This window comes from Hermetia illucens, chromosome 3 (assembly GCF_905115235.1).
Source record: "Hermetia illucens chromosome 3, iHerIll2.2.curated.20191125, whole genome shotgun sequence".
NCBI lineage: Eukaryota > Metazoa > Arthropoda > Insecta > Diptera > Stratiomyidae > Hermetia > Hermetia illucens.
This window is the reverse complement of record NC_051851.1, coordinates 16,327,136-16,354,992: the sequence shown is the minus strand read 5'-3', so window position 1 is coordinate 16,354,992 and position 27,857 is coordinate 16,327,136. Positions and strand designations below refer to the sequence as shown.

General features: G+C 43.0%; 1 protein-coding gene across 4 annotated transcripts in view; it reads right to left on the bottom strand.

Annotated features, from left to right (window-relative positions):
- Positions 1–27,857, bottom strand: part of LOC119653075 (C-terminal-binding protein) — a 202,822-nt gene that overhangs the window by 64,509 nt on the left and 110,456 nt on the right. For 3 of the 4 annotated variants that reach the window (XM_038057559.1, XM_038057561.1, XM_038057562.1), the window contains exon 3: positions 2,171–2,218. The exons of the other annotated variant lie outside the window; for it this stretch is intronic. The gene's annotated coding sequence lies outside the window, so the exon portion shown is untranslated. The remainder of the gene's footprint in view (positions 1–2,170; positions 2,219–27,857) is intronic. 4 annotated transcript variants of the gene reach the window in all.

Sequence of the window (27,857 nt, the reverse complement as noted above, 5' to 3'; positions counted from 1 at the left end):
TCTCTATGGACCAGGTATAGCAGATTAATGGTGAGTTAAAATTTTACTGTTGATAATCACATTTAAATTTTTAAATGCGTTTTTCTCGAAACTGCATCTTGAAAATCGGCTGCCACCATAGCTCAAAATCCATCCAACCAAATTCTTTGAAATTTTCACGACTTCTTTAATACATATTTCTACGGTCCGCAAACTAGGATAATTGCAATCGGACGGGTAGTTTTTTTTTTATTCATAAAAAATGCCGTAAAAAAACAACAAAATCCAAAAAATTTACTTTAAATGCCCACCAAAAATTTACTTTTTAATATTTTCTAATTATCCTAGTTTGCGGACCGTAGAATATTGTCCACATTAAAATGCCATTTAGTTTTTTTTCCTAAGATGAACACAGCGCCCTCCAGCGTGGCAGCAGAAAAACACCTTTTTTTGGAGGTGGGTGCATAAATTGACACGTATTCCGAAAACTAGCTATGATATCAAACTGACAAATTTATCACATATACTAGAGATATCAATAAACATATGGTGAAAAAATCACGTTTCTATCTTTATCCAGTCCTTCAAAATAATTTTTCAAAAAAAGGCAAAAAAAACGACCTTCACACGGGATGACCCCCTTAAGTGATGTTGTGATATTTGGAACACCCTCGGTAATGGGAAACCTTAGCAACTTTAGAACATGAAAAAGTACTCAAAAATAAGGACAAGGTAGCAGTAACGGTAACAATTATGTTTTGCACTTTTAGGGGATGAAGCACCTCGTGGTAATATCTTTTCAGATATTCCCACAAAAACTGATTCTTTGGCATTTACGAGTTCAACTAATTCCTCAACTCTCTCTCTCTGTAACTTCCACGACCAGACATTAATTCCAACCCAAAACCCTTTCAGTAATCAACCAAAGCGTCAACCCCAAATATCACTTCTGAAGTATGTCATCCACGAACAAAAGATATTTCATATTTTTAAGTTTCCCTGATTCCAAGTTCACATTAATGCTATTATTGCATTGTTGCTTGTGCTCTTTAGCAAAACAAGGAAAATTTCCCACCCCAAATATTTTATCTTTCTCCCAAACCCCTTCACACCCGTTATGCTTTCACTTCACAGGACTTTCCTTGTTTTCCCATGCTTATTCCGAAAACTGGAAAGTTTTTCAAGAAAACTTTATACAAAGTTCCCTATGCAATTTTTGTTGTTGTTCTACTTCCACTATATTGTTATTGTTGTTCCAATGCTGTTGTTACTCTTAGTCGCCAACAACAATGGCGATGACGATGCCATTGCCGCCACTGACGCTATTTTAGCCATATCCATCCGAGACACAAGTGGGGTCTCCTCTCTTCCCAATTCAGCAGATTTAAATTTTTGTGTGCCTGACAAAGTTTCTACCGTTGTGTGTTTATGTGTTTTCCGCCCCGATTCTAATCCCCTTGAATCTCTTTGCCCGATTTTCGCTATTAGTGAGGCTAACAGCAGGCGGCAGTAGTTCCACCGCTCTACAGTTTAGTGCACTCTTGCAGAGTTCTATACCCACTATAAATATCGCTCATGAAGACGATACCCAGTGTCATCCAAAAGTGGGATAGAAGGACATTCAGCGTAAGGGTAGGTGTAGGAGAGCCATAGTGGCGCGTCTTGGGGTTGGACGGATGTGGAGCGCCCAACTGAACTGAACACTGGCTTTGCAGTGGTAGTTGTATCGAAGCTGAAATAGAGTGCAAGTTACGAGTTTATCTGACGAAGGGAAACTTGTTCCAAGGATGTATATTTTACAAAGTTGTCAAGTGACTAAAAAGAGTGCATTTGAATTTATAAAAGGGAAGTTAATTTACGTAAATTACATGTTAAGGCGTTTTGCTAAGCACATTTGAGATGATTGCTTGTTCACAAGGACATCGTAGATGGTTGACAAATGGAGAGGAGAGGACGATTTACATCGCTTTTTCAATTTATTGGAAATGCAATTCAGCAAAATTGAGTAGCAAACAAGAATCTTTAGGTTCATGAAATTGAAACGAAGAGCTTTGAACTTAAAATATATCCAACTGGCTGTAAGCGAGGCATAGATGCTGAGAGATCAGACTTCTCCAAGCCAGTTTTGTCCTGTTGGCATCAACGTTACTAAAGTCTAAATCATATAGTAACTATAAATTGATAAATTTACCTTGCAAAGAGCAGGGAAGTAGGCCTCAGATGAGATGGTAAACATGCTCTGAAAGAATAGAATACGTAATATAAGAGACTGCTGTCTGTTCTTCGTTTAATTTTAAAAGTATTCAATAAATATTTCGTATTAACTCATATTTCAATAGCCAAAAGGCCTCTTTTTGACAGATAGTCTATGTCATTTTATGTGTATACCAAGGACGAGTTAAATCGAACTGGACAATGTTAGCGATTGTCGTTAACTAGTTGACAATAAGGCTGCTACCACTGTCTCAGACAACGCCCACGATAAGCCCTAGTAGAGTTGACGACTCCACCATCATGTGCGTCCTCCTTCGCGGGATAGAGGAACGCTCACATGCCAGTTAAGTGGTACAAAGCGCTCATCCGTAGATAAAAACTGGCTAAGGAAAACTACCCAAAAAAACCAAACATGGAAGAATTAACAGAATTTTTTTCACGTGCGTACGGCCAGCTAACATCTAGTGCCTGCAGTATCAGTGAGTTAGTAGGGCTACTGACTACTTGGCTAATGTGGTATCTGCAATAGTTAATACTAGAGAGGAAATGTAATCCATACCGGATCCTTTTCTGAGACAACAGAGCCCTTGGTACTCAAAATTTCGCAGCAGGACTCGGAAAGAAATACAGGTAATCCCTCCATTAACAAAAGCAATATATCTATCGAAATATTCGAGCCTTGAGGAAAAAGGAAAAAACGCCCAAGTATCAAAATCGCGCGAAAAACGGAGGTGACATCTCCTCAAGATGAGGCAAGCGGGGGAATAAAGTAGGGACAGTATCATTAAGTCCTTAGGATTTCAACAATTTACCAAGCTCCACTTCATCGAAGGGAGCTGAGCCGGCGAAAATACCTGGAAAAAGAATAAATTTAAACAAAAACAGAAAGAAGGACAAACAAGAAAAAAAGGACGATCGTGAATAACAATTATTTCAAAGAAAGTGGTTCTTGCGGTGAAATTCTTCGAAAAGTAAATTGGCAAAGTTGGACAATAGCGCAAACCGTATCAAATGAAAACAGAAAGAAATGCAATTGCTAGAATTAAACAAATCCAGGATGCAACGCCAAGTTTTCGCGGCAAGATGGAAAAGGTGTTGGAAAGCAAGCACAACAATTAGAAATCAACAATCTAGAAGTAAAAATGGTCGAATAATCCACTGCAATGTCAGATCAATAGAAGACAATGGGTGATGTATGGAGTATCACAGAAGTAATATCACCTTAAAGTGTAATATCACTAAGCAGAATCTGCACATCACTTAACAATACACCACGGCATCACCAATCAACAGGGAAGAAATTAAGATCCTGGGGGTTTAACGCTAGTACCTGCCCTGTAGGCATAATCCCACGGTCCTCTTCGGACACGGATTGATTTGCAGACCACAACCAGAGCCCCGCCATGGCTGGCACAGCGGTGCTGGTTTATATTGAGTACAAACTCAGCATTCATACCAGTGGATGCAAGGACTCTCTACCACCTCTGTCGCAACTAAGGAGTACGGCATCCGAGTTACAGCGCAACTCCAGACTTCAGCTTCAAGAAGCTCTGCCCGCGATGTAGGCATAACCATAACTACCATAAACTCCCATAAGGGGGCCAACCGCAAATAACCAGGCCGAGAGCACATCCTTAAGGAATTCTCCTGGAGCATATGCTCTCAAAGGGCCCCGGATCCCGGATCCTATGGTATCAGATAACTTCTGGTGAGGCTTCGTGGCAAGAGCTACTTCAGATGAGCCCATTGCAGACTCGGGTCTGGTCGCCCTCCTCGAGTACATGGGGACGGCACTCCCCAACAGGTACACTGGAATTAGCTCGAAGCAGAGAATCTCAACGAAACTTTCCACTAGTCAACTACCGCACTGCGTACAGTACAACACGAAGGACGTCACAAGACAACACAAAACACATAAAACTGATGGCTGTCCACCATCACTGCTAGCAAGGCAACTAGATTACGGATGCCACAATACACCGGACAGATACAGAGGACATGGAACCAATGCTGTGTGTCTGCCCCACACAGAACATAACCCTAACTGGATGCAAGGTTTCGCGAGAAGAGGAACTTATTCAAGCTACCATGCCCCGTTAGGAGTAAGCCCATCTCAAGCCCGAAGTCCACGACGGAACTTCCTCTGGCAGACACATTTACGACGTGCTTATACGTGACCCGACCTTTCCCACATTTGCTCCATCTAAGTTGCCACTTAGATGTTACTCTTATCTAACATCCCCTAGACCCTCCACCTCATCTACACTTACTAAGTCTGATTGCATCAAAGGTACGCCCCTACTGATGCTGTAGGCCGTGACACGCCAGACTACCTCCAGATCAAGAGGAGGAACACCCAACAAAACCTGCAAGGCATCGGTCGAGACCGTACTATGCGACTACAAATCCTAAGAGTAATTGAACGTTTGCATGCACATCGCTTGGGGAGATTTCAAAATCGCCTTCGGTACCTTCTCAACGTTCTCTGGAGGTCTGGTAGTTTTTGAGGGTCCTGGCTTTTTTTCCACGCAATGCCAGTATCCATAAACCTGTCCACCCACTGAACAATCGATATCCGATCAGGGACAGGACCTGCAGGCGCGATTTTAAATTGGCCAAAAACAATCTCAAGTGACGTCTGGTAGCAACCACCTTGCAACTCTATTATATTTCCGCAATCCGCAGAAAGAGGATGGACCTCAACTAATTGCTCAATAGGACTTCTCCTTGGAAAATCTACGGAGGTGCTGAAGATAATAATAATTACGTGATTACCTTAGGACAAATGTAAGCTATTTTTCGAAATATTCGTCATTCCTCTCAATGTAGGTAGTGAAGCGGGATACCAAGTTTCTTATGACTTCCTCGAAGTACTTTCCAGGCATCTTTTTACTCCACTTCCGCCGCAGCCTCTTTACGACGCGATCACGCGATGGGTGACCGATGCATGCGACGCTGCCCCCCCAAACAGCCAAACTCTTGGTTGAATAGCGAAATCGGGGAGCTAAGATCGGCATGCCATCGAACAAGAAGGCAGTTCCAGCGATCCAAGGGAAGACCAGATCACGAGGAGCACAAACGGGATTATAGGAGGTTGTGTGGCAGAATAAAGGAGGCCATTCGTAGGAGCAAAAGAGATTGTTTTAGGCGACTATGTGTGGATGCCAACATAAATCCCTGGGGCATGGCGTACAGGCTGGTTATGAAGAAGTTGCAGGGGCAAAGGTCGCCTCAGGTGACTTGTTCACGGTTTCTACAAAAAATTGTAACCACGCACTTTCCTCATCATACAGAGAGCAGGTATCAAGTGAAGGCCCAATTCGAGGTGGATGTAATACTTCGCGTTACCGAGGAGGAACTCCGGGAGGTCTGCGGAAGGATCGACGATAGCAAGGCTCTGGGTTTGTATAGCATCCCTAATAAACCGGTGAAGCTAGCGGTGGGGACCAGACCTGATTGGTTCATAAATAGCTGCGAGGCGTGCATGGCCGAAGGCGTATTTCCTCCACAATGGAAAAGGCAAAAACTGGTGTTGTTGCCTAAACCAGGCAAACCATCAGGGGACCCAGCATCCTATCGCCCTATCTGTTTGTTAGACACTATGGTGAAGATGTTCGAGCGCATCATCTACAATATATTACTGTCAATCATGGAAGACGGGAATGGTCTTGCGGATGAACAATATGGATTCCGGAAAGCTCGCTCTACTGTTGGCGCGATGGGCAGAGTGGTGGATTTGGCTCGAGAGGCAATGATTTCGGTCAAGTGCTGTGCCGTGGTGATGGTGGATGTCAAAAATGCATTCAACTCCGCCAACTGGGACTGCATTAAGGAGTCATTGGCCAGAATTAATGCACCTGGTTACTTGGCTAAGTTAATCGAGAGTTACCTGTCGGGCAGAGCTCTCTGGTACGGGACGGATGACAGACCCAATGAATACAATGAATGAGTACCACAAGGTTCGATGTTGGGCCCCCTGCATCTGAAACGTGATGTATAACGAGGTGTTCTTGCTTCCCGTAGCAGACGAGGCAACGTTGGTCGGTTTTGTAGATGACCTGGACATAGTGATCGATGCAAAACTCCCGGAGGATATGGAGGTTTACACCACCGAGTCGGTCATGGCTATAAGGTCCTGACTTGAGGGGTCCGGACTGATCCTGGTGGAGGAAAAGACGGAGGCAATCCTCATTACAAATCGCCGGAAAAGAAATATGATAAGTATACGGGTTGGAAACCATATGATCGTCTCAAAGCCGACCATCAAATACCTTGGCGTGACTCTCCATGCCAGACTGAGTTTCAAAGGGCATATATCGTACGCCTGTGAAAAAGCTGCAAAGACAACCACAGTCCTTGCCAGTATGATGCCGAACGTAGGTGGGCCAAAACAATGTAGCAGGTTGCTAACAGCTGGGGTCGTGCGGTCCATATTGTTATACGCGACGCGTATGTGGGCGGGGGTTTTAGACAACGTACAGAACTGGCGGAAGATAATTTCTGCCTATCGTCTGATTGCGCTAAGGGTGTGCAGTGGAAATAGTTCAGATGATGCGGTGTTTGTAGTCGCAGGGATGGTCCCTATTGACCTATCAGCGAGGGAGTTGCGATGCCTGTATGGACGAAGGCAGTCGGGTCCATCAGGAACGGAAGCAGATACCCGGCAAACGGCAAGAGAAGAGTCGCATAGACTCTGGTAACGACGGTGGGACGAGCCGTCGAAGGGTCGATGGACACGGTGATTGCTACCGAACATATCTACATCGTATCGGTGTGGATGATTCCCCGAACTGTTACAGATGTCGTGGAAGGTCCTCTGGGATACCCGAGGCATGTGCTGTTTGAGTGCCCGAGATTCCAGGAGGAAAGAAGAAGCGTGAGCGAGGCCCTATGAGTCGGCGTGAGCCCCCAAACTTAATCCGGGAAATGCTCAGGTGGAAGGTAACCTGGGCTTCGGTCATCCACACAACTGTGCGGATATAAATCGAACTCTTGAGAGAAGCACGCGGAAGAAGAGCACAGAGAAATGGAGAGGCTGTACCCTAAAGACAGAATGGAGCTTTGAAGGAAGCAAAGAAGCGGAGGACTGCAAAATTGGAAACATGAAAGCCTACGGAAGGGCAGGGCCGTCTCGTGAAGTAATGTCTAGATGGTCGACTCCTGGGGCAAGGGCAGGAGAAATGTGGGTTGCTTTTTTAGTGGATGCGAATCCCACACTATATCCATGGCAGCTTTGACGTTCACACGGTAGAGCTGAAATGGATGTGTCCTTTTAAGATTTTTTAACACCTCCGTGTATAATATGGTTTACGGGGAGAATCTATGCATCCCGGCCGGTCCTGTTCTGGGCATCAGAGCAGGGTTGAACGACTCGGGAATACTGCGTCTGTTTACGGACGCGATTTCGAGGATGCGGCTGACTCCACCGTCCCGACACGCGACATTGGAGGTCAATACCCCCAGGGATCTCAAGACGTGTAACCTCATCAAAGTGGACGCCCTCCTGAAGCCGCTGAAACCACCATACGAGGGCCCTTTAGAGTTCTGGAATGAAGCGAGCACTCGTTCAAGCGCGACGTCCGAAGCGGGCTTAAGTGGGTGTCCTTGTCGAGGCTGAAGGCCTTCGAAGGGTTGGCGGCCGCTTCGAAAAAGTGCCCGCGAAGCGTCAGATTCGACCGATAATCTCTATTGGCAGGATCACACAGACGGTTCGCTTCATTGAACCCACGCGTTTTCAGCTGGAGCCGGAGTGATGTGGCGGCACATCGGAGGCGTGATCCTTTTTCGCCTACAAACTTACTATCCCTATCCCTCTAGTCTAATCACCTCCAATTCAATGAGCTGTATACTAGCCAATTACGATTATAATATACTTCCTAACACTCCAGATTCATGTCTAAATCTAAACTAAGAAAAGAAATATTTACACATTTCCCTTTACCCAATTTTCAATCGTTATTCAATGACATCCCGTTTTCCCAATCAATTCAAACTTCGTCCTTGACATTCTACCATTTATCTGCCACGCTCGAGCAAACTAGGGTCAAAGAAAATATTTCATTCTCGAAAATATTTTCCATTTTGCAGCCTTTTAAGACCTTTCTCTCTGCTTTAATATGACAAGCATTTGCATATTTTCTCACTATACGTCATGCGATAAAAAACGACAAACAAAAAACAAGAAAACATTTCAAAAGCTGCTAAAACAATCTTAAAGTATTCTCAAAGTTCCATTTTATTTAAACTTTTAAACTCATCCTCAAAACAGATAGTTGCACGCTTCTCCCAATTCATGTGTGGTGTGTGTTGTTTGAATGTGCCAGTACGTCGACGGCTAGAAGTCACAAGTATTTCAAAACTTGACTCAGTCGCAAAACTCCCTCAGATGTTCAAAAAGGATGTTGTCGAACTTTCCACATATACTCGCATGTACTCGTGCATCAACCTCTATTTAAAGGGTCTAACATATGAGCTGGAGTACGGGGTTCATATCTGAAACAACGATTCGCTTCACCACTTACTCATATTGAAGGAATCAAAAGGGACCGCCGAATGGGTTGTGAATATGTCCCGAGACTAACGGAAAGGATACATGCACGAACATACAGAGAAGTCTCGTTTGTTCAGTGGAAGTGCACACGCAAAGTTTATAGGATTGCCGGGGCGGAAAAGAAGCCCCAAACAAATGGCAGAGGGAGTGTTGAGGAAGAACAAGTTATGCTGAACTGAAAACGTGAAGTTAATTCCCAAGCTAAAAACTTTTGTACACACAAAGTTTCCAGGGTGGCTGGCAGCGGCCATAGAGAGAAAGTTACCGAGTACACCGAGCACAAATGCGGGTAAAGGGATGCTCGCGTGATACTATCAACAACAAAGTTGTCCCGATTCATAGCGAAACAGCCTCAAACATTTTAGGAAGCGTGCCTCCAGTAGACAATATGTACACACCAAGGAGTCGGGGGGCTGAATTCACTGGTGAAAGAGAAGGCTTCGACTTCCTGAGGTTTGGCCTTGCTTGTTCAGCTATGGCTTATTTGTGGTGTTATTAAAACTTTCGACTTATTTGTTGTTTGATGCTGGCGCTAGTGCCTGTCAAGGCAGAGGTGCCGAGAGATGACGTACTTCGCGTGAAAATCTCGAATGCTAGTGAACCCTCGGCTGAAAGACGTCTGAATTTCATGCTCTTTTCCGTCTTTGCCAAGCTGAAACTGCACCCAACTAATATGCACCCCGGGAGGCGCCTTGGCGCTTCCACTTTCCTTTCTTTTGAGTCATGCTGCATTCATTATGTAATAATATTTACTTTTTGTTTCTTCGCTTGAATCGTACGGTTTGTACTTAACAAGTTCGTCTAGTTGACGAATACTAGTAGACATGTATCAACGTCGAAACAAACGGGCACGTAAAAGTTAGAAAGAGCCATTTTGCCCTCACCCTCGGCTATGGCTTGTCATCGTTCTCGTCGTCAACGTCTCGAGTATTTATTCTTATAAGTTTGATGTGTTCATTAAAGTTTTAATGTATAACGAAGGAACAAGAAAGCGAAGAGGCAACAACACGAAAACAAAGTTTAAATGAAGATTACTAATAGTTCAAACAAAGTTTTAGTCTAGTTTAGTTTTCGAGTTTTCCAGTTTTAGTTTAGTTTCAGTTTGTTCAATTTCGCTATAAGTTTTATACCCAAAACGATTCTGCTTAACTTTATGCAGGCAAACTCTGTACATATGTGTATCTGTATCGCATTCAAAGTCAAAACTAGCTCGGAACAGATAGAAAGATATATTAGGCAAGGTACGAATATATCTGAGGGTACGTTGTGTATGTCGTCCTATATGTGATTCATCTCGCTAGCATGCAAAACTTTTCGGGGAAATGGATAAAATTTTCGTAAACTCATCGTAGTTTCAGCAGCAATAGCTGCAGCAGGAGTAGCGTGGAACTTTGTTGTTTTACTAGCTATCAAAAGTTAAATAACACACGAAAGCTTGAATAGAGGTGAAGTGAGAAATGTGAGCAGAGTTTGTAATTTACATCCTCCATCATATCCACCGTGAACTGCGGGTATGAATTCATAGCAAGTCCTTCATTTTTATGTTTTACTGATCAGGACCACTGGTATCACCTTCGTTTTACCCATCAACCGGGGATCCAAAATATAATAACTCCCATTGTATTTGTTAAGCCGTAGAATGATATTTTTTTCTGCAGGTGTTTGCTAGGAAAAGTTCTTCCTACACAATGAATGTGAAATTGGGTATTATTTCGTAAAAACTCAATTTCGGAGTCTGAAATAAACCGTAACACTATGGTGAGTGTAATAAATTCATCAGAATGCAACATATTATATCCTTTTAACAAAATTTTTGCAAGTTCTGTGCAAGTTCTGTCGGTCTTCACAATAGATGGCGTAGCTTGTTTTTTATTCCATTGATCCACATTTCCAAACATTCATCGGAAAGCTACTGTCAATGGGCACAAACGTCAGTATAAATTATTTAATTGAAGTGTAAACAACAATACTTTTTTCATCAACGAAAATGGCCAATTTTGTACCAAATAATGTGTTTTGCGGGGAGTTCTACTTCATTATTTCAATATGAAGAAAAAAGCAACCGAAAGTCATCGCATTTTGGTGGAAGTTTATGGTGACCATGCTCTATCTGAACGAACGTGTCAGAGGTTGTTTGGACGGTTTAAAAGTGGCAATTTTGACTTGGAAGACGAAGAGCGCGCCGGATGGCCAACAATTTTTGAAGATGAAGAATTAGAGGCATTGCTCGACCAAGATCCATCGCAAACGGAAGAAGAACTTGGAAAAACACTTGGAGTCACTCAGCAAACCATTTCCAACCGTTTAAAAGCAACGGGAATGATCCGAAAGGTCGGAAATTGGGTTCCATACGAACTGAAGCCAAGAGACGTCGAACGCCGTTTTTTTCACGTGCGAACATCTGCTCCGACAAGAAAGGAAGGGTTTTTTGCATCGAATAGTTACTGCCGATGAAAAGTGGATCCGTTACGATAATCCCAAGCGTCGGGCAATGTGGGGATACCCCGGCCATGCCTCATCATCGACGGCCAAAGCGAATATTCATGGTGAGAAGATCATGCTGTGTATATGGTGGAACCAGCTGGGTGTGGTATACTATGAGCTGTTAAAACTGAACGAAACGGTCACGGGCAAACTCTACCGACGTCAAATGATGCGTTTGAGTCGCGAACTCAAGAAAAAACGGCCGCAATACCAGCAAAGGCATGATAAAGTTATTTTGCAACATGACAATGCTCGTCCACATGTTGCGCAGCCCGTTAAAACATATCTAGAAACGTTGAAATGGGAAGTCCTACACCACCCGCTGTACTCTCCAGACATTGCTCCTTCTGATTACCATTTGTGCCGGTCGATGCAGCATGGCTTGGGTGACCAGCACTTCTCCAATTACGGCGAACTCAAAAAATGGCTCGATGAGTGGATAGCGGCCAAGCAGGCCAATTTTTGGCGCGATGGTATCTATGAATTGTCTGAAAGATGGAAGAAAGTTGTGGCTAGCGATGGGCAATACTTTGAACAATGAATGTATAACCAATTCTTCACAATAAAGCTTCAAATTTAAAGAAAAAACCGACAGAACTTATATGTAGGCCTTATAGTAATATACTATTAACTGTATTTGAACAGATATCGGTACGAAGGGTATTTCGGAACCTAGGCACCTCCTGATTTTTTTAGGATTTTTCAGTAGGGTAATTTCTGAGAATGAGTCCGATAAAAATCTGATTATTTTCGATTCCCCGCACTCTCCACCTTTCCAACAAGGATCAAAACTGAAGCAGGCCTTGGAAAGTATCAATGGACGTCTTTCATTTGATACCTCACATGACTATTTACACTCCCTCTTAGGAATCTCCATTAAATTCGACCTAGAAGCATGTTACTCACGGTAAGCGTGAGCGTTCGCAGTTCCCAATTTTACACTAAATTTGGTGTCAATCGTTATAACCGATGCGTAGGCCAAAATGATTATGGGAAGGAAACCCAGAGAATAAAACCAACATGGACGAAATGAGAAGGAGTAAAATTGCAGGGGCTCGGATTCCCAAGACAGGCGGCTTTTGGGAGTGAGCAGGGTGGTGGACAACTTGGCCACCGTGGCATCTAATGCCACATGTGATTTAGATTTGGACAAGAAGATGTTCAAACGAGGCGCAACTCTGCCAAGAACACCAATTGCAACGACAAAGACTGATGGGCTTAAGGGGGTCATTCCGTGTAAAGGTTGTTTTTTTGTTTTGCTTTTTTTAAGAAATTTTTTATGAAGCCCGATTGCATAGTTCGTTATTAAAATACAGAGCAGTTTATACACCCATCTCCAAAAAAAAAATGGTTCCATTCCGCTGATTCGACACACGTGATGACCCCCTTAAAAGAAATAGCTGGCCAAAAAAAGGCGGTTTCAACACTCACCGCATCTGATCAAGAGGTACTCCAACACCAGGAAATAGATCCATTTAGGAGAAGCTCATCAATTTTACGATCTCCTCCACTACCAAAGACGTCAAAACAGAAAACTCATGAGAGGAACAGGAGTCTGTAAAAAGAGTAATCTGGCCAAGACTCACCGAGAACAAAGCCCTTATGCAGCTTGGGGCTAAAATGGTTGAATTGCCCGGATTCATCAAAGACAAGCACAACGTGCACCAAGCCATTAAGAACATGTTGAGAGCCATTAGAGTGTTTTACAATAGGTCGCAGAAAACCTAACGAAAAGCCGAACATCAATGCCCTAACAGTGTCATAGGCGACCCAAGTGACTCCAAAGCACAAAGCGAAACAAAGAGGGGGAGCTGTAGGGAATCAACAGGCAGGAAAAAAAGCGTCTTGACCAGTCCAACCAACGGAACTAAAAGTTTAGAAGGGAGAAAACATGTGCCCAAAATGGGAATGCCGACTAGCGAAGTGAAACCCAAGGAAAATAACAACGGTAATTGGGCTAAGGTCGTAAACAAAAAAGGAATAAGAACCCAAAGGTGCGAATTCGCCCAGAGGCAATTGCAATCTATCGTATGCGGAGATACTGAAAAAGATTAAATCTAACCCCGAACTAAAAGTCCTAGGCGGAAACGTAAGCAAAATGTAGGATCTCATGTTTGAGCTGAAAAAACCCAGTATGGGAAAAACTTATGGCTTTGGTAACTAAGTTATATATTCACATAGGGAGAATTTCGCGGTTTCATTCCCAAAAATATGAGATCTTTATACAGTACAAGGGTCTCGATGAGGTAACATCCAGAGAGAAGATCTGCACTGCCTTGAACCAAGAATTCAAGTTGGGGGAATTCAGGGAAGAATATATCGTGAGCCTAAGAAAAGCTTATGGGACGATATGGACTTGCGGTCGTCACACCATAGAATATAGCATGGTTCCGGCTGCTAGTGGTTTTGTTCTGCAAAAATAAGCAATATATTCGTATACAGCTGCTACACTATTCGAACATGCGTCCCCTACCACCCCAGAAGATAGCTATAACACGGAAGAAACTCGAGCAACTAATTCAACAGGGTATCTGCCGACCATCAGACAGCTGTTGGTCACCACAACTCCATGAGAATGAATGGCGCCCCCGCGGGAACTACCGAAGGCTAAACGCCCAGACCATTCCAGACCGATACCCCATGCCACTCATCCACGACTTTGCGCACCATCTCGCAAGAAATGAAGATATATCAATGACGGCGATATGCACATCCTTTGGACTCTTCGAGTTCACGCGGATGACTTTTAGGCTGTGCAACGCGGCGCAAACCCTTCAAAGGTTTATCCATTCGGTCCTGCGAAACGTTGATTTCTGTTTCGTATACCTGGATGATGTTCTGGTCATTTTTTCCTCAGAGTCTGAGCGTTTGGCCCATCTCGAGTGCATTTTCCAACGCCTCGACGCCGGTCTAGTTCTAAACGTGGACAAATGCAAGTTTCTCCAGAATCAGGTGAAATTCCTAGGCTATTCCAGTTCCCCTGACAGAATCCACCCCGACCCAGACAAGACGGAACCAATGTCAAGCTTCCCGCGTCCTAAGACAGTGAAAAAGCTGTGGAGGTTCTTGGCCTTGCTAAACTTCTATCATCGTTTCCTGCCCAAGGACGCCCATCACTTGCCTGTTTTAACGCGTACTTGTTTGGCCCCAAAACCAAGAACACACGAGTGATTATGTGGTCTGAAGTTCGAAAAATCCCGACAGCAGCTGGTTAATGCTATACTCTTGTCATTCCCTCAACAAGATGCACTCCTAGCTGAATTCGTTGATGCATCTGACGTCACAGTAGGTGCTACTCTTCATCAAAAGGTGAATCAAGTCTGGCAACCGTTGAGTTTCTTTTCTAAGCAGCTCAACACCGCTCAACGGAGTTACAGCACTTACAATCGAGAACTGCTCGCCGCGTACTTGATCATCAAATACTCCCCTTCTTCCTAGAAGGCAGAGCGTTCACAGTGCTCACGGGCCACAAACCTCTAACGTATGCTTTAAAACAAAACCCCGACAAAGCATCCCCTCGTCAGCTTCGACACCTGAGCTTCATAAGCCAGTACATTTCTGACATACAGCACGTGTCCGGCAAGTAAACAGCCCCCCTCAGTCATTTTTCCGGATATCGCCAAGGCACGAGAAGACGACGCAGTACTTCACAGCTTCAAGTCCAACCCCAAATACAAATTTCGGGAGCTGCCTATCTTCGGCTCAAACTTCATTATTTTCTGCGAAGACTCGAAGATGGGACCTCGACCATACATTCCGGCCACTTTTCGCAAGGACGAATCGGTTGGTTACCGGAAAATACTTCTGGCCCGTTATGAACGCGGACATCAGCTCCTGGGCCAAAGAGTGCATCGCATGTCAAAAGTGTAAGGTCACCATTCATGTAAGAAAGGAAATGGGCTCATTCCCTCGAACGACCAGCACACGATCCATCTCGACTTCATAAGCCCTTTACGAGATTCGCACAAACACAATTATCGACAAGTTCACGCGATGGCCAGAAGCAATACCTCTGGCTGATATTACAGATTTTTCCCGGCTCGAAATCGTAGGCTACCCAAAAATTATCTCCTTATCTAGACTAAAACCATTCTTTTCATGTGATAACTCCTAACGGCACGTACGCTTTAACATTTAAATGGAGCCACAATACGGGTTCAGTCGCTAAAATCCCAGGTTTCAGCTTAGGCGGAGTGATGTGGCGCGACGGCCTGAATTTTAGTTTCCTGTGCTGAAATGCAGTTACCGCACAACAGATGCCACCCGGAAACCGAGTGGTCAATAAGTATAACCTATTGAAATGCAATTCTATGAAACTTCGACTCTAAGAAAAAAGCGTATGAAAGACAGGCAGATGGTAAACCGATTTTAATTAATTAATTTGCCACGAATTTTCAGAAATAGTAAAAAAAATTGAAGATGGTCCCATACGGTCTCAATCTAATAATTTTCAATATCTCAGAATATTCACTTAAATGTCTTCGATTTTGGCCTACTACAATTTCTTTAATAAAGGTAAGATTTCCACTAAACTTTCTAGTCTTGTGCTCTACATTCATTTTTCTGATAATTTTATAAAATATCATTATCTTTATTTTTTGAGCAGATATCGGGGTGAGATGTGGATAGGCTTCGATTTCGTACATCGTGATTTTTTCACATTTTTTTTTGGTTTTAATTGATTCTGAAAACGAGAATGGTTTCACTTTATAGTGCTTATAGTTTTAGTGTCCGTGTTGCTCAGTGGTTGGAGCACTAGGCTGCCGTATCGGAAGGTCACGGTATAAATCTCACTGGTGGCACACTAGTCGACTCATCTGTTATTGAGTACCTGAGTCAAACCAAAGTAGTAATCACGGACGAGCGCAGTATACTATTGTCCTGTAGTGTACCATTGCAATCTTAAATGAAGTGTTCTAATATACTTCAAGGCCGTGATCCAATCGGATTGTCGCGCCGACGATTCCATACAAAAAAAATTAAAGTAGGCGCGACAAATGACAAAATATTCGTCGTTATAGTTTTCAACAAAAAGTGACGTGACTGTATGTTTTTACTCCTCACATCTCAAATTCTAGAAGTTAAAAAAAATCTAAACCCATGGAACCATAGTGGGTCCGAATTCCCTATCCGTTCAAAACAAGACGCATTTTGTAATTGATCGACCTTATGGGTTGTCAGCTCCGTTCATGGACGAGTACTTCCTTCCTTTGATAGATGATCTCTTCATCCACCTATTTGTGTAAGAATTTTTCAAGGTTCTCCAAATTCTTGACCAAGCTATTCACTTCACTTCCATCGTAGCTATCTGTAGATTTCTACTCGCGTTCACTTCGATAATTGAAAATGTGGAAAGAAGTTCGGTGGAATAGGAGCACTGAATACAAAATCCAGAAGGGAATAAAAGGACTGTACTCAGCTTCCAATACAAAAGATGACCATCTAGTCGTGTAGCTTGATACAGTTGATTCATCGCAAGAATTTAATTCATTTAACTTTTTTCCCGAATCATAGTTAAATAGCAGGAGTCGACCCTCATCATTTGCATCCTTAATTTAACTTTTCTTTCTGTTTCGATGTTGGGAGTGTCTCAATCAAACATACTTTATTCATCTTGTCCTCTTCGCCCTACAAATAGTTGCAACTCCATGACGTCAGTCACGTATAATAATGATTTCAATGAGTTGACCCCCGCGAGTAATAACGAATAAGGACCAAACGTACACAAATTCCATGGATAATAACCAAAAATTTAGCACCAACATTCAAAAACCCATTGACAATGACAATATGCCTTTTTATGTTTTCCAACACTCACAAATCAAGCATAAACCCATCCTCAAAACTGCTCCCAAATTCTCGGCTTCTCAACAATTTTCCATCCGCAACCCCTCTTACTACATCCCCAAGTAACTTTTCCACTTTTATCCCCTTCATTTCTAATCAAAAATCTTTGCGTATTTGTGGGTGTGGGTAGGTGGGTGTAAGGGAAGTTTGCGGATGTGACACACGGTCCTTCGGTCGAACGGTGGTCGACTCTCAACGAAAAGTTTTGTTTAAATTCTATTTAAAACTTTTACGCCCAACTTCCTGACCCCAAAAATAGAGATACGAAGGAAATAAATGAAAAATTTTGTCGCGTTTCAGTGTGCCCTCAATAACGTTCGTCCGTCACCAAGCACATTTTGTGCCCGTTCGTATCTTCAAATTTTAACTTTCTCTCCGTGCCCCGTTCGGATGTAGCCCCTCTTCCTGTTTTGCGGCTCTTTAACGTTTTCCTTTTTTTTTTGGGAAGAATTTTTCCAGGAGACAAAAAAAAAAACTTTATTTTCATTCTCTCCCATTGTTCCATTTCGAGAGTTGAAAGGCAGAAAGAACTTTGGGCTTCCATTATGTCCTTTTTATGTTGGGAAGTGTGTATGAGGATGTAGACATTGTACTTGGAATTTGAAGATCTCCCGATGTTATCACAGCGGAAGAAGTTGACTTTTGCAGTTTCATTTTCTCTTGGATTTGCAGGACTAGAAATTTTTGCCGAAAGACGTGTCAAGCTAACCACGTTCATCTTGGGGGACGCATAAAATAGATACGCACTGCCTTAGTTTGAATCCTTATTTTCAACTGCATACCATATATCCTTCCCCCTCCCATTGTATAGATTGACGACTACTGTCACTTCTCCTCGGAATGGAAAAGTCGTCAGACTCTCTTCGATTTCATCCTCACAGAATTTCCATCGTCATCTTTGCTTACCCCAAAATATCAATTAAAAACTGGAAGTTCTACAACAACTTTCGGTTTTAATTTATACAATTAAACTTTTCTTTCGTAAAAGTAATTTAATTAAAGAATTTGTTTGACTTTATGCCTACATTTGTAGATAGCTGGATGGTTGGCGTTGTATGCAGCCACGCATAGAAGTCAAACAGTTCCAGAATCCATAACTTTTGACTTTCCCAGCACTTATCGCGCTGGAGAAATTATCTTTCCATTTTATTGCGCTTCGTCAGTTTCGTTGGTAGCGAATCGTTCCATGGAGGATGCTGGGAGGGAGTTAATGGAAACAAGGATGGTCGAAAGTCATTCATTTCTCATTTCTGTGAGAAAACAAAAATGAATTGTTAATTTTAACTCAGAGACGATGGTGGTGGATTTTTCGTTGCCCGGGGCTCGAATTGATTTCTGAAATGTTATAAATTAAATGCAATCAATTTGTATTAATTTAGCGCACATTTCCAATTACTTCACTGTTAATGGTGAATTTTAATTGAGAAAGCAGCATGTGGATGGGTTTTTGTATTGCATAATTATTTGAACTTTGAAAAGGCGATGCTAAAGGAATTCCAAACATCCTATCCTCGAGAGAATCCAGAAGAAGAGTACTAACAAACGATAAAATCTAACAGCCCCAACAAACTCTAAAGATCGAGTAGGCAGAGAGCCAAATTGAGTAATCCCTCCGAAATTGAGAGAAGCTCCCTGGCTAAACTGTTGTCTACTGCAAGCAGCCCTGAGAGGCTAAAAGTTCTTGACATAGATACGAGGATGAAAGAAGATGGCTACAACAAGATAGGCATCGTGATGAAATCGCCAGGTCCCCGAGAATACGTTGTCACAGCCAAGAAAAAGCCACAGCCAAGGAAAATTTTAGGGCCAACCAGAATACCATTCTGTAATCAACGACTTCCTGGTGAAAAAAATCACGAAATATCAACCACCAGGTCCTTGTCAAAAGCAAAGAGGACGAAGGTAAAGGCGACGAAGCGCCTTTTCGTCGAGAACGAAGTGAAGCCCTTCTCTTATACTCTCTCATCGGAAAAAACGACTTCGCTAATCGTTCATGGTTTTGACCATACATACTCTGGTAATGTGGGCTCGGAAAGGGATTCAAGGCTGACATTAAAGCATTGGGCGAACTTACCAAAAGTGGAAGAATATAAGCACTCGAGGGGTTGTTTCAACCTTCCCAACAGGAGCCTTAGGATCATATTAGGAATACTCACTGATCTTCCAGGCTAAATTACCCCCTGAGGAAAGCTAGAAATTGCTGCGAACATTGTCAGATTCTATGAGAAGAGTGATGAAACCTCCAAACATATTCAGGGGCAGTGTCCAGCGCTTGCTCAAAGTAGGATAAAACACTCCTTGGCACCATTATTTTTACTATACATACTCTGTGCAGAGTATTCCCTCAGGACCTACCGGCCTAATGTCCGTAAACCTTTGTTACAATGAAAATGAAACAGCAGAACCGCGACGAAGTCTGTCGATCACGCTTGACGCTTAGTTCGAAATCGGACATTGGACTCCTATAAAATTAATAAACCGCACCTTAATCCACTTTGAGCGGTTATTGAATAATACAGTGGAAGAATTACCAGCGTTTTGAATGCATGTTCTCCGTATTCCCACTTTCAATATCACTGCGTCAAATGTGACGGAACGCACGCTCTAAAACGAAAATCCCAAACGCATGAACTGCATAGAAAGCAACCAGCACACTATCGTATATGCCCTAACTTCGTCAAAACCTTGCAAAGGAGGAACTACCAAAAACGGGCCTACGCTGACGAACCCGCGCTTGAAGGCAACACCTTGATTCACCCGACCATCTTCGTCATTCGTCGATATTTTAGTGCTAATCAAGTCACCTAGGACCAAGCCAAGCGTCGATTATCAGGCGATTACAATTGAAACGCAGAACAACATAAAAACTGTACAGTCGAGGGGAAAAGTAGACAAAGAATGACAGGAAACGTAGATGAAAAAAATTCAAAAATGATACAAGGATACGACAAGCATACGATATTTACAAGCTACGTATCCATGTCATATCGTCTTGCTGCCCGAAAAGAAGACCGAATTTTTAGGGGAACACGCAAAATGGATGAATACCTCAAACTGCACAGGAGTTACACAAACAATACAAGGATATGAGGGAACACTGCATGTTGCTATTTGAAAACTAAAACTGAAAAACTTCCTCAACTCTAGACAGGCCTGCCAAATTTAACTTTCCTAGAGCGAACTTCAAAGACCTAAATTCAGACCTGGCGACAAGCTGCTGGGTCTCTTTCCTTGCTTTATTAAACAACAACCAAGCAGTCAGCACCTTCTATACCATTCTAGCAGACATCCTTACATCCCCTCCTCCCCTATGTCTTTTCGCTCTTACCTAGTGTGGTTCACCAAAAACGCCCACCGAATAATTCATCAAACACCCTATTGGTAGGAAAAAATGCATGTCTTCTAAAATCATGCTTATTTTTCTATGCATTCCTCGATCAAATCTCTAATACTTAAAGTTCAGAAAGGAATATCTGGATCGCGGAAACCACATAACATTCAGGTCTCACATTCGCAACTCTCCCAATTTCGTCCAGTTATCTCCTTCCTTCATTAAATTCTGTAACTCCTCTGTTGATTCCCCCAGCTATCTTGCGATTTACACTGCAGCTACTTCTCCGCAATCTATGTTCCCTATCGCCCTCTTCTTCTCTCTCATGACTAGTTGCAACATTGCCCCGTCTCTAATACCATTCCTCTCTTTGCTCGTTTTTCTTGTCGGGTACCTCATTAGCAACCTTGACACCAATGTTGGCCTGACGAAGATCTCCCTAGCCGCTTGCCGCCATTTCCCTGCATTTCTCCATTTTTTTTCAAAAAGAACAAGCAACCATTTTCCTAGCCTGTGGAAAGAGGGTCTCATCATCCCCATTCACAAAAGTGGAAGCACAATCTTACTGAGAATTGCCATCCTATTGCGCTCCTTTCCTCCTGTTCCAAAATCTATGCCAGAAACAGGTATCTCTGCGGCGAGTTGTCAACCCTCTTTAGCCAACCTATGGCGAACGAGCAACAATGCTTTGTTAAACATAGGTCCACTGCCTCCAAACTATTTGTTCTATTTCCTTGAGCTGTTTTCTACTATATCGGCGCCTGAGGACCGTCTCCCCCTTCAATCCAACCTACACACTCTGGTTCGCTGGCCGACGGATCAAAGAGGAATTTACCCGAACACTCGTAGTGTAGACGAATCGTACGGCCAGGTTTCGCCAGTGTATTTCAAGTGGAAGTACTGGCGACATTGGAAGCCTGTCGATGGCTGGGGCATGACCCGAACCCCAAGCGTAACATAGCCACTCTGACCGACAACCAAACGGTCATTTAGGCCTTGTACTCAGCGGCGACACCCCCAGACTGGTAGGGCAATGCGGAAACGCGCTGAACACTCTGGTGAGCGCACTCAAGTTCACTCACCTCTGAGTTCGCGGTCATAGGGATAGAGGGAAATAAGCTGGCTGACGGAGTGGCCAGGCGGGGCTCTGCTCTTGGCAGTCCTTCGGCGGATATAGTCTGTGTTTCGCTGGCGGCTGTACTACTTAGCAGCCGCGGACCTAAGATGAATCTGAGCCAAGTCAAGGAGGATTTGGTTCGCTCATATCTAAACTCGATCACGAGAACTCTTGTGTCAGACGCGTACAAATTTATACATTACGGCGATCTGCACAGAACACTGCCCCATAGGAGACTTTGCCACATGACTGGGCATACCCTACAATTCACGTTGCCGAAGAAGAGGGGGAAACTCTCAGGTACTTCCTTTGCGATTGCCCAGCTCAAGCTAGAGCCAGGCTTCGAGCCCTGGGTAAATCATTCTTTGGGGATCTCAGAGTGAGCTCTAGCTGTCCGCTAGCCATTTAGACTCTGCCTCCTTGCTCTCATAACAGTCGTATCGATTCAAAATATCCGACCAAAAAGGCATCAGCTTATAAGCTGTAAAGAGCGTTTCTTCGTTTTACGTCAACAATAATCTAAACCTCGATACTGAGCAGCTGGCAGCACACAAGATTCGTGTTACCAATCGATACATGGTTTGCGTCGTGGGCTTTAGATTCTGACGAGCTTCTGTGTATTTTTTCACCCTTCACCCCACCTCCCAACAATTCACAGGTGCTTAGCGAGGTGGCCAGATTCTTTGATCCTGTTGACTTGTGGCAAAATATGTTCGGAGTAAAATTATTACCCAGTCTCTCTGGGTAACGGGCTTGGTCTACAATATGCCTTTTCCAGATATCACGCTATGAATGTGGCTCACTGTTCGCAATTGTCTGAACAACCTCAATCAACTGCCCAACCCATCGTGGTCAGGCATGACTCCTGGTCATAGAATTCCATACAAGCTTGGGTAGCGGTTGTCTACCCGCATATCCAAGGCTGCGCATTTGCATTATGTGCGATCAGCCCCACTAACTGCGCCAGTGATAGACTCTCAGCTGCGGAGCTTCTCGGCCATCCTCTATGGTGACAAGGCTCAGTTTGGCTCGCCACATCAATCAGAATGCAGCCCAATCAAAAGCGGGCTACTCAGACCTAGGTTAGGATATGCTGGATTGACGACTGTCAACAGTCCGAGTTATATTAAGAAACAACTCGACAGGTTTACAGCCCCCCAGTTGCAACGTTGTGCTCCCCCCAATGCCGAATAATGACTGTGACTACAAAGCAAACCATTAAATTAAGCTAGTCACCGTAATATGCGGATACGGACTGTTCCTCCATGCAGAAAAGAAATCATTTCGACCATCAATGCACTCGAACAGAATAAAGCCGTTGGGCTTGACGGTCTCCCTGCAGAGTTATTTTTCGCTGCAACTGCAGTTACTTCAGATCTGCTGCTTCAACTCTTACGGAAATCTTGGGAATCCGAGACTTTTCCCAGAGAGTGGAGGCTCCAAAAAAGGGCACTCGTTTTGAGTCTGACAATTGGGGGGGTATCCACGCACTCGCTGCCGTCGCAAAGACAATAGCTAAAATAATCCTAGAACGCATCAAAAAAAATCTCGAAAACTTGACCGACAGAGAGCAGACTGGTTTCCGCTCTGGACTTTCCTGTATCGATCATATCAATAGCGTACGAACCATTTTGGAACAGTGCGCGAAATTTAGATCTTCGCTGGACTTACCCTTCATCGATTTCATGAAAGCTTTCCATAGCGTGAACAGGAAGCGTACCTGGAGTGCTATACGTAGAAGGGGCACCCCGGAAAAATTAATAGCTATTATCAGAGCGACATATGATGGCGTAAAATGTCACGTGCTTCGCCGAAGTAAAATCTCGATGGATTTCGAGATCCAAAGCAGAGTCCGCCAGGATTGCATTTTGTCACCGATATTATTTCTTCTTGCTATCGGTGACGTTCTACATACTGCTTTATCCGGAGGATGTGGAGAAATTCAATGGACGATGACATCTTTCCCCAAACAACTCGATTACGCTGATGACTTCTGTTTGCTCTCTGACCGGGTCATGGACCTTGGCGAATAGCTCTGGATTTGGAAAGAGAGGCAAGTAGAGTTGGACTGAAGATAAAGTGTTAGTACCAACAAAACCTAAGAAGATTCTCAGTTTGAGAGGTCATCGCAGTCTCCTTATCTACATTAATAGCCAGATCATCGAAGACATCAATTACTTTGTATATCAAGGAAGCGTGGCTTCTGCCGACGGTGGCACTGAACTAGATGTTGCCCTACAAATTAACAGCGCTAGATCCGCTTTCGCTGCCCTGTCTAAAATCTGGAAATACAATTATCTCAACACTAAGATCAAATTGAGACTGTTCTGTGCTAGTTTTTTTCGGTGCTGCTTTATAGGAATAGTACACGGAAAGTGAACTCCACTTTTACCCAAAAACTCCAAGCTTTCGTCAGTACCTGTCTGTGTCGTCGGAGTACGCCGACCTAACACTATCTTAAACGAGCAACTTGGTCGGCGCACAGGCTTGGCACTCGTATGTGATGTGATAGGAAGACGGAAGTGGCAGTGGATAGGTCACACATTAAGGAGGGACGACAATTGTATTGGGGGTTATATCATGTATGAAATCCACTCTTCCAAAGTGGCCGACGAGTGGGTGGTCCCAAGAGCACTTAGCGCAGAACAGTAGAGGAAGAGTGCAAGCGTCTCGGGAAGTCGTGGTGGGAGCTCTCAGGTATACTATACAATATAGTCCACCAAGGGGTGAAAGAGAACCGCCAAAAACTTTTCACAATGGACAATTTTTGACAGTATTCATCCAAACCTTGCGGCTGAAAATGAATACACTCACATCACATATTTTGGCTTCCATCTTCAACCGCCAACGGAAGTATGTATCCAATGTCTGTGATATTTCTGCATAAATAAAATAAGATATGAAAAATGGGAAAATGTTTGCATTAGAAAAAGGTTCGATTTGATGTCATTTTAGATTTCCTGAAAGGGTCAAGGTTTATTCAAGCGCTGAAGTTACTATAATGTGTGCTCTTTATGGTATACAGATCCGGATTGCAAAACTTGATTAGGTAGACTGAAAAGTACCATTGCCTTACTAGCTTTGGCAATGGAAATTACTTTTTTATACATAATCTGACCTTAACATTTTTTCAACAAAGCTCTAGCAAAAGCTAGAAGATTACCTTCTGGATTAGATAGTAGATACCCTTTGCCATGTATGAGGTTACTCTTTCCTGTCTCCACAAAACATGGGATTATTCCAATGGAAAACCAACATAAATATTGTGTCCTTTTTTACTAGAATGCTTGGACTTTTGATGGAGTCAACCATTAAGAGTTTATCTAGGCAATAATAGTGAATGTTTTGCTGTCCATATCAACATTAATCAAAAAGCTTTTCAAATAGGTCACTTCGACCTGTAAGGGATGCTCTTTTGCCCACTTCTAGTGCGACTATATGAATATTTAGAGATGGTATTGTAGGAAAAGAAAGACCTGATTAATATTCCTGAATTTTGTACTTCCTAAACTGTTAGAGGATATCATATTTTCATTTGGAGCTAAAAACTTGGGCTCTCCAGAAAGTACTCTATAAACTACCAGAAAAGTACTGCGGAGCAAGCAATCTCCAGAGCGATTTCTCATCTAAATCCTTGGAAAACTCTTCAACGATGTTACTTAAATTGATAATCTCCTTCTATTCACTGTAACATTTCATATACCTCCGTTAATACACTCATCCGTCCATTCATTTGTTCTTGTCTTTCCACTTAATCTGTGGCTGGTTCTAAACTCACTCGCTCTCCGCCTTTACGACTCCATATCTCTTAGTCGCATTGCCTCTTAAATAAGTTCTCGTTTCCGTAGTAATAACTCATAAAAATTACTTTTTAGTTAAAACTTAAAAGTCGCAAACATATAAAAGTGGATAAAAAAGCAATGGAAACATTTTCATTTTATTAAAGTAATTTCAACTTTGTCAGTCCCAGCCCCTCTCACGCTCCCTGCTTTTCCGGAGAACTCCTCTTTTTTCAAACTTTTACTCGTTGTACTTTCCCTTCGCAGCATGAGAAAATCAGGACGAAAAAAAAAGAACAAGTGCCAGGACGGAGTGTGCCAAAAGTGGGAGAGGCAGACGACGAGGAAGAAAAGTTGAGAGAAATAAAAGACAAAACTTTTCTTCGTCTCTCATTCCGTGTTCTTGTTTTCAAACTCTTCTCTCCATGATAACATCAGTTATCATCCACCGGATGTCCCCCTAGCCATACTCCTGAATCTTTCTCGTGCTTCAACTCTCATTGCCGGCAACCGGCATCCTAACCGCCACCCAATCAAGATTCCAGAGATGCTACGCCGGGCTAACTTCTGTCACTGAACCAGCCGGTCGATGAGAGTGAGGGGCAGTGAAGGTTACAATCGAAAACTTCCCAACAGGACCATCCCCCGCGCCGTGATGATGATGGGCCGCCTCCCATCACTTGGCCTGAGTTCTCAATCGATGTTGTAGAAAGTTTTCCTTAAAGTTCTTTGCAAAGTGTGATTTATGTGCAATAATTGCTTAATTAAACTTTTAGTAATATAATGTTAGAATGTTGTGAAATTAATGCCCGGGTAAAAGTTTTGAAATTTTCAAATTCAGGACAGATCCACGTAGGTATGGCAAAGTGGAAAGAATATTTGAGAAAGTAACAGGAGCCCCCCGGAGACCCAAGGGTAGCGAAATACCAGAGCGGAAGGAGTTTAGAACAACACAACATTATTTGCCAAATGTAATAGTTTAGATATACGAACGTTATTATCAGTTTTGAAATTTTCATAGCATAACCGCACTCGGGCCCACCCATTCCTGGCGTCTATCTATTCCGCCAAACTTCAGGCACAGGGAGCGAATGGAAACACAAGTTGAGTAACTTTTTGAAATCAAAGTTTGTGGAAAGTTACGACGAATATTTCGAACAAACTTATTTTCGGTAGGAAGGAAACCATCGTCTGAATGTGTGAGAGAGACAGGGAGAAGTTTACTTTTATGCTTTAATATGCTTGGCGAAGTATTATTTTGCTGCGGAAGAATGAAACTGAGTGGGTGGTTTGCAGACATGGGAGAAATTTAAAGATTTCTGGTAAAGTTATGGAGCAATCGTATGGAAGCGCATTGTTGCTTAAATGTTACCTTTATCTCAGATAATTTAATTTAGATTGAGGAGTAATCAGAATATATTCATGTTTGATGCAATTATTAATCATTCCATCAATGTCAGACAGTCATTTTCTTTAAAATATAGTAATATATCCTTAGACCAATTGATCTTATGATGATATTTAAATTTCCAACCCCCGCACTCCCCTCATTTGTTACAAACTGAGGTCAACTTTAAAGAGTACTAATCGAGACCTTTCACTGGATACCCCACATAAGTATATTTGGTGAAAAATGTTTATTCTCCTTTTGCATGTCTGATGTTCCCAGCCCCCGCACTCCCCTTTTTTGCAACAAATGTCACAACCGATGTCAGCTTTGAAGAGTACTAATCCGAACCTTTCATTTGATACCCAACATGACTATATTCGGTGAAAAAATATACATTCCCCTTTTGTATATCTGGTGACTCCCTCCCTCACTATGCGTGGCCCCTCCCGATTCCTACCGTTCCACCAAATTTTACATGAATAGGAGTCACCGTTTCGGAGAAAATTGCGTGTAACAGACAGACGGACAGACATAAAGGCCAATCTTCTTGCTCAAATTACCCGCTTCTCATTGCGTAGTCAGCATTCTCACCTAATCGTAAGTTTAGTTGAAAGTAGAAAGAAGCCCGGTCCTAGTATTTTTCTAAGAACGCGTTTCTTGGGTATTTTTTTGTGAAGCGTTTTTCGAACATATTTTGGCCCATCGAGCCGGATACGGGCTTCTTTAAGTTTACATTTTGTAAAAAAACTGTGTGGAGTGTAGCTTCTGCCTTCAGCTTTGAAACATTGCCGACTACTGGGAGAAAATATCTCGCGGTCATGAGAAGATCATGACTTCGAAGGCCGATGTGCCTCTAGAGATTCCTTACTTTAAGGATAAATGGTACCAAAAAGCCAAGGTACAGTTCGTTAAAGCGAAATCCGCTCTCAAGGCTCGTATAAACGAGCTCGAGCCTCGTTCTCATCCCCTAGGAGCCTTCAAAGCCCCTTTTCAAGAGTCGGTACAGCAACGTGCACTCTTGCCGACAATCAAGCCACCAGAATTCTCTGGTAATATCATCAACTGGCCGTCATTCAAATCTCTATTTTTGTCGGTCGTCGAGCAACAGAGAAGCACCGAGGTTGACAAAATGCATTATCTCACAACCGGTGTTCACGGAAATGCTG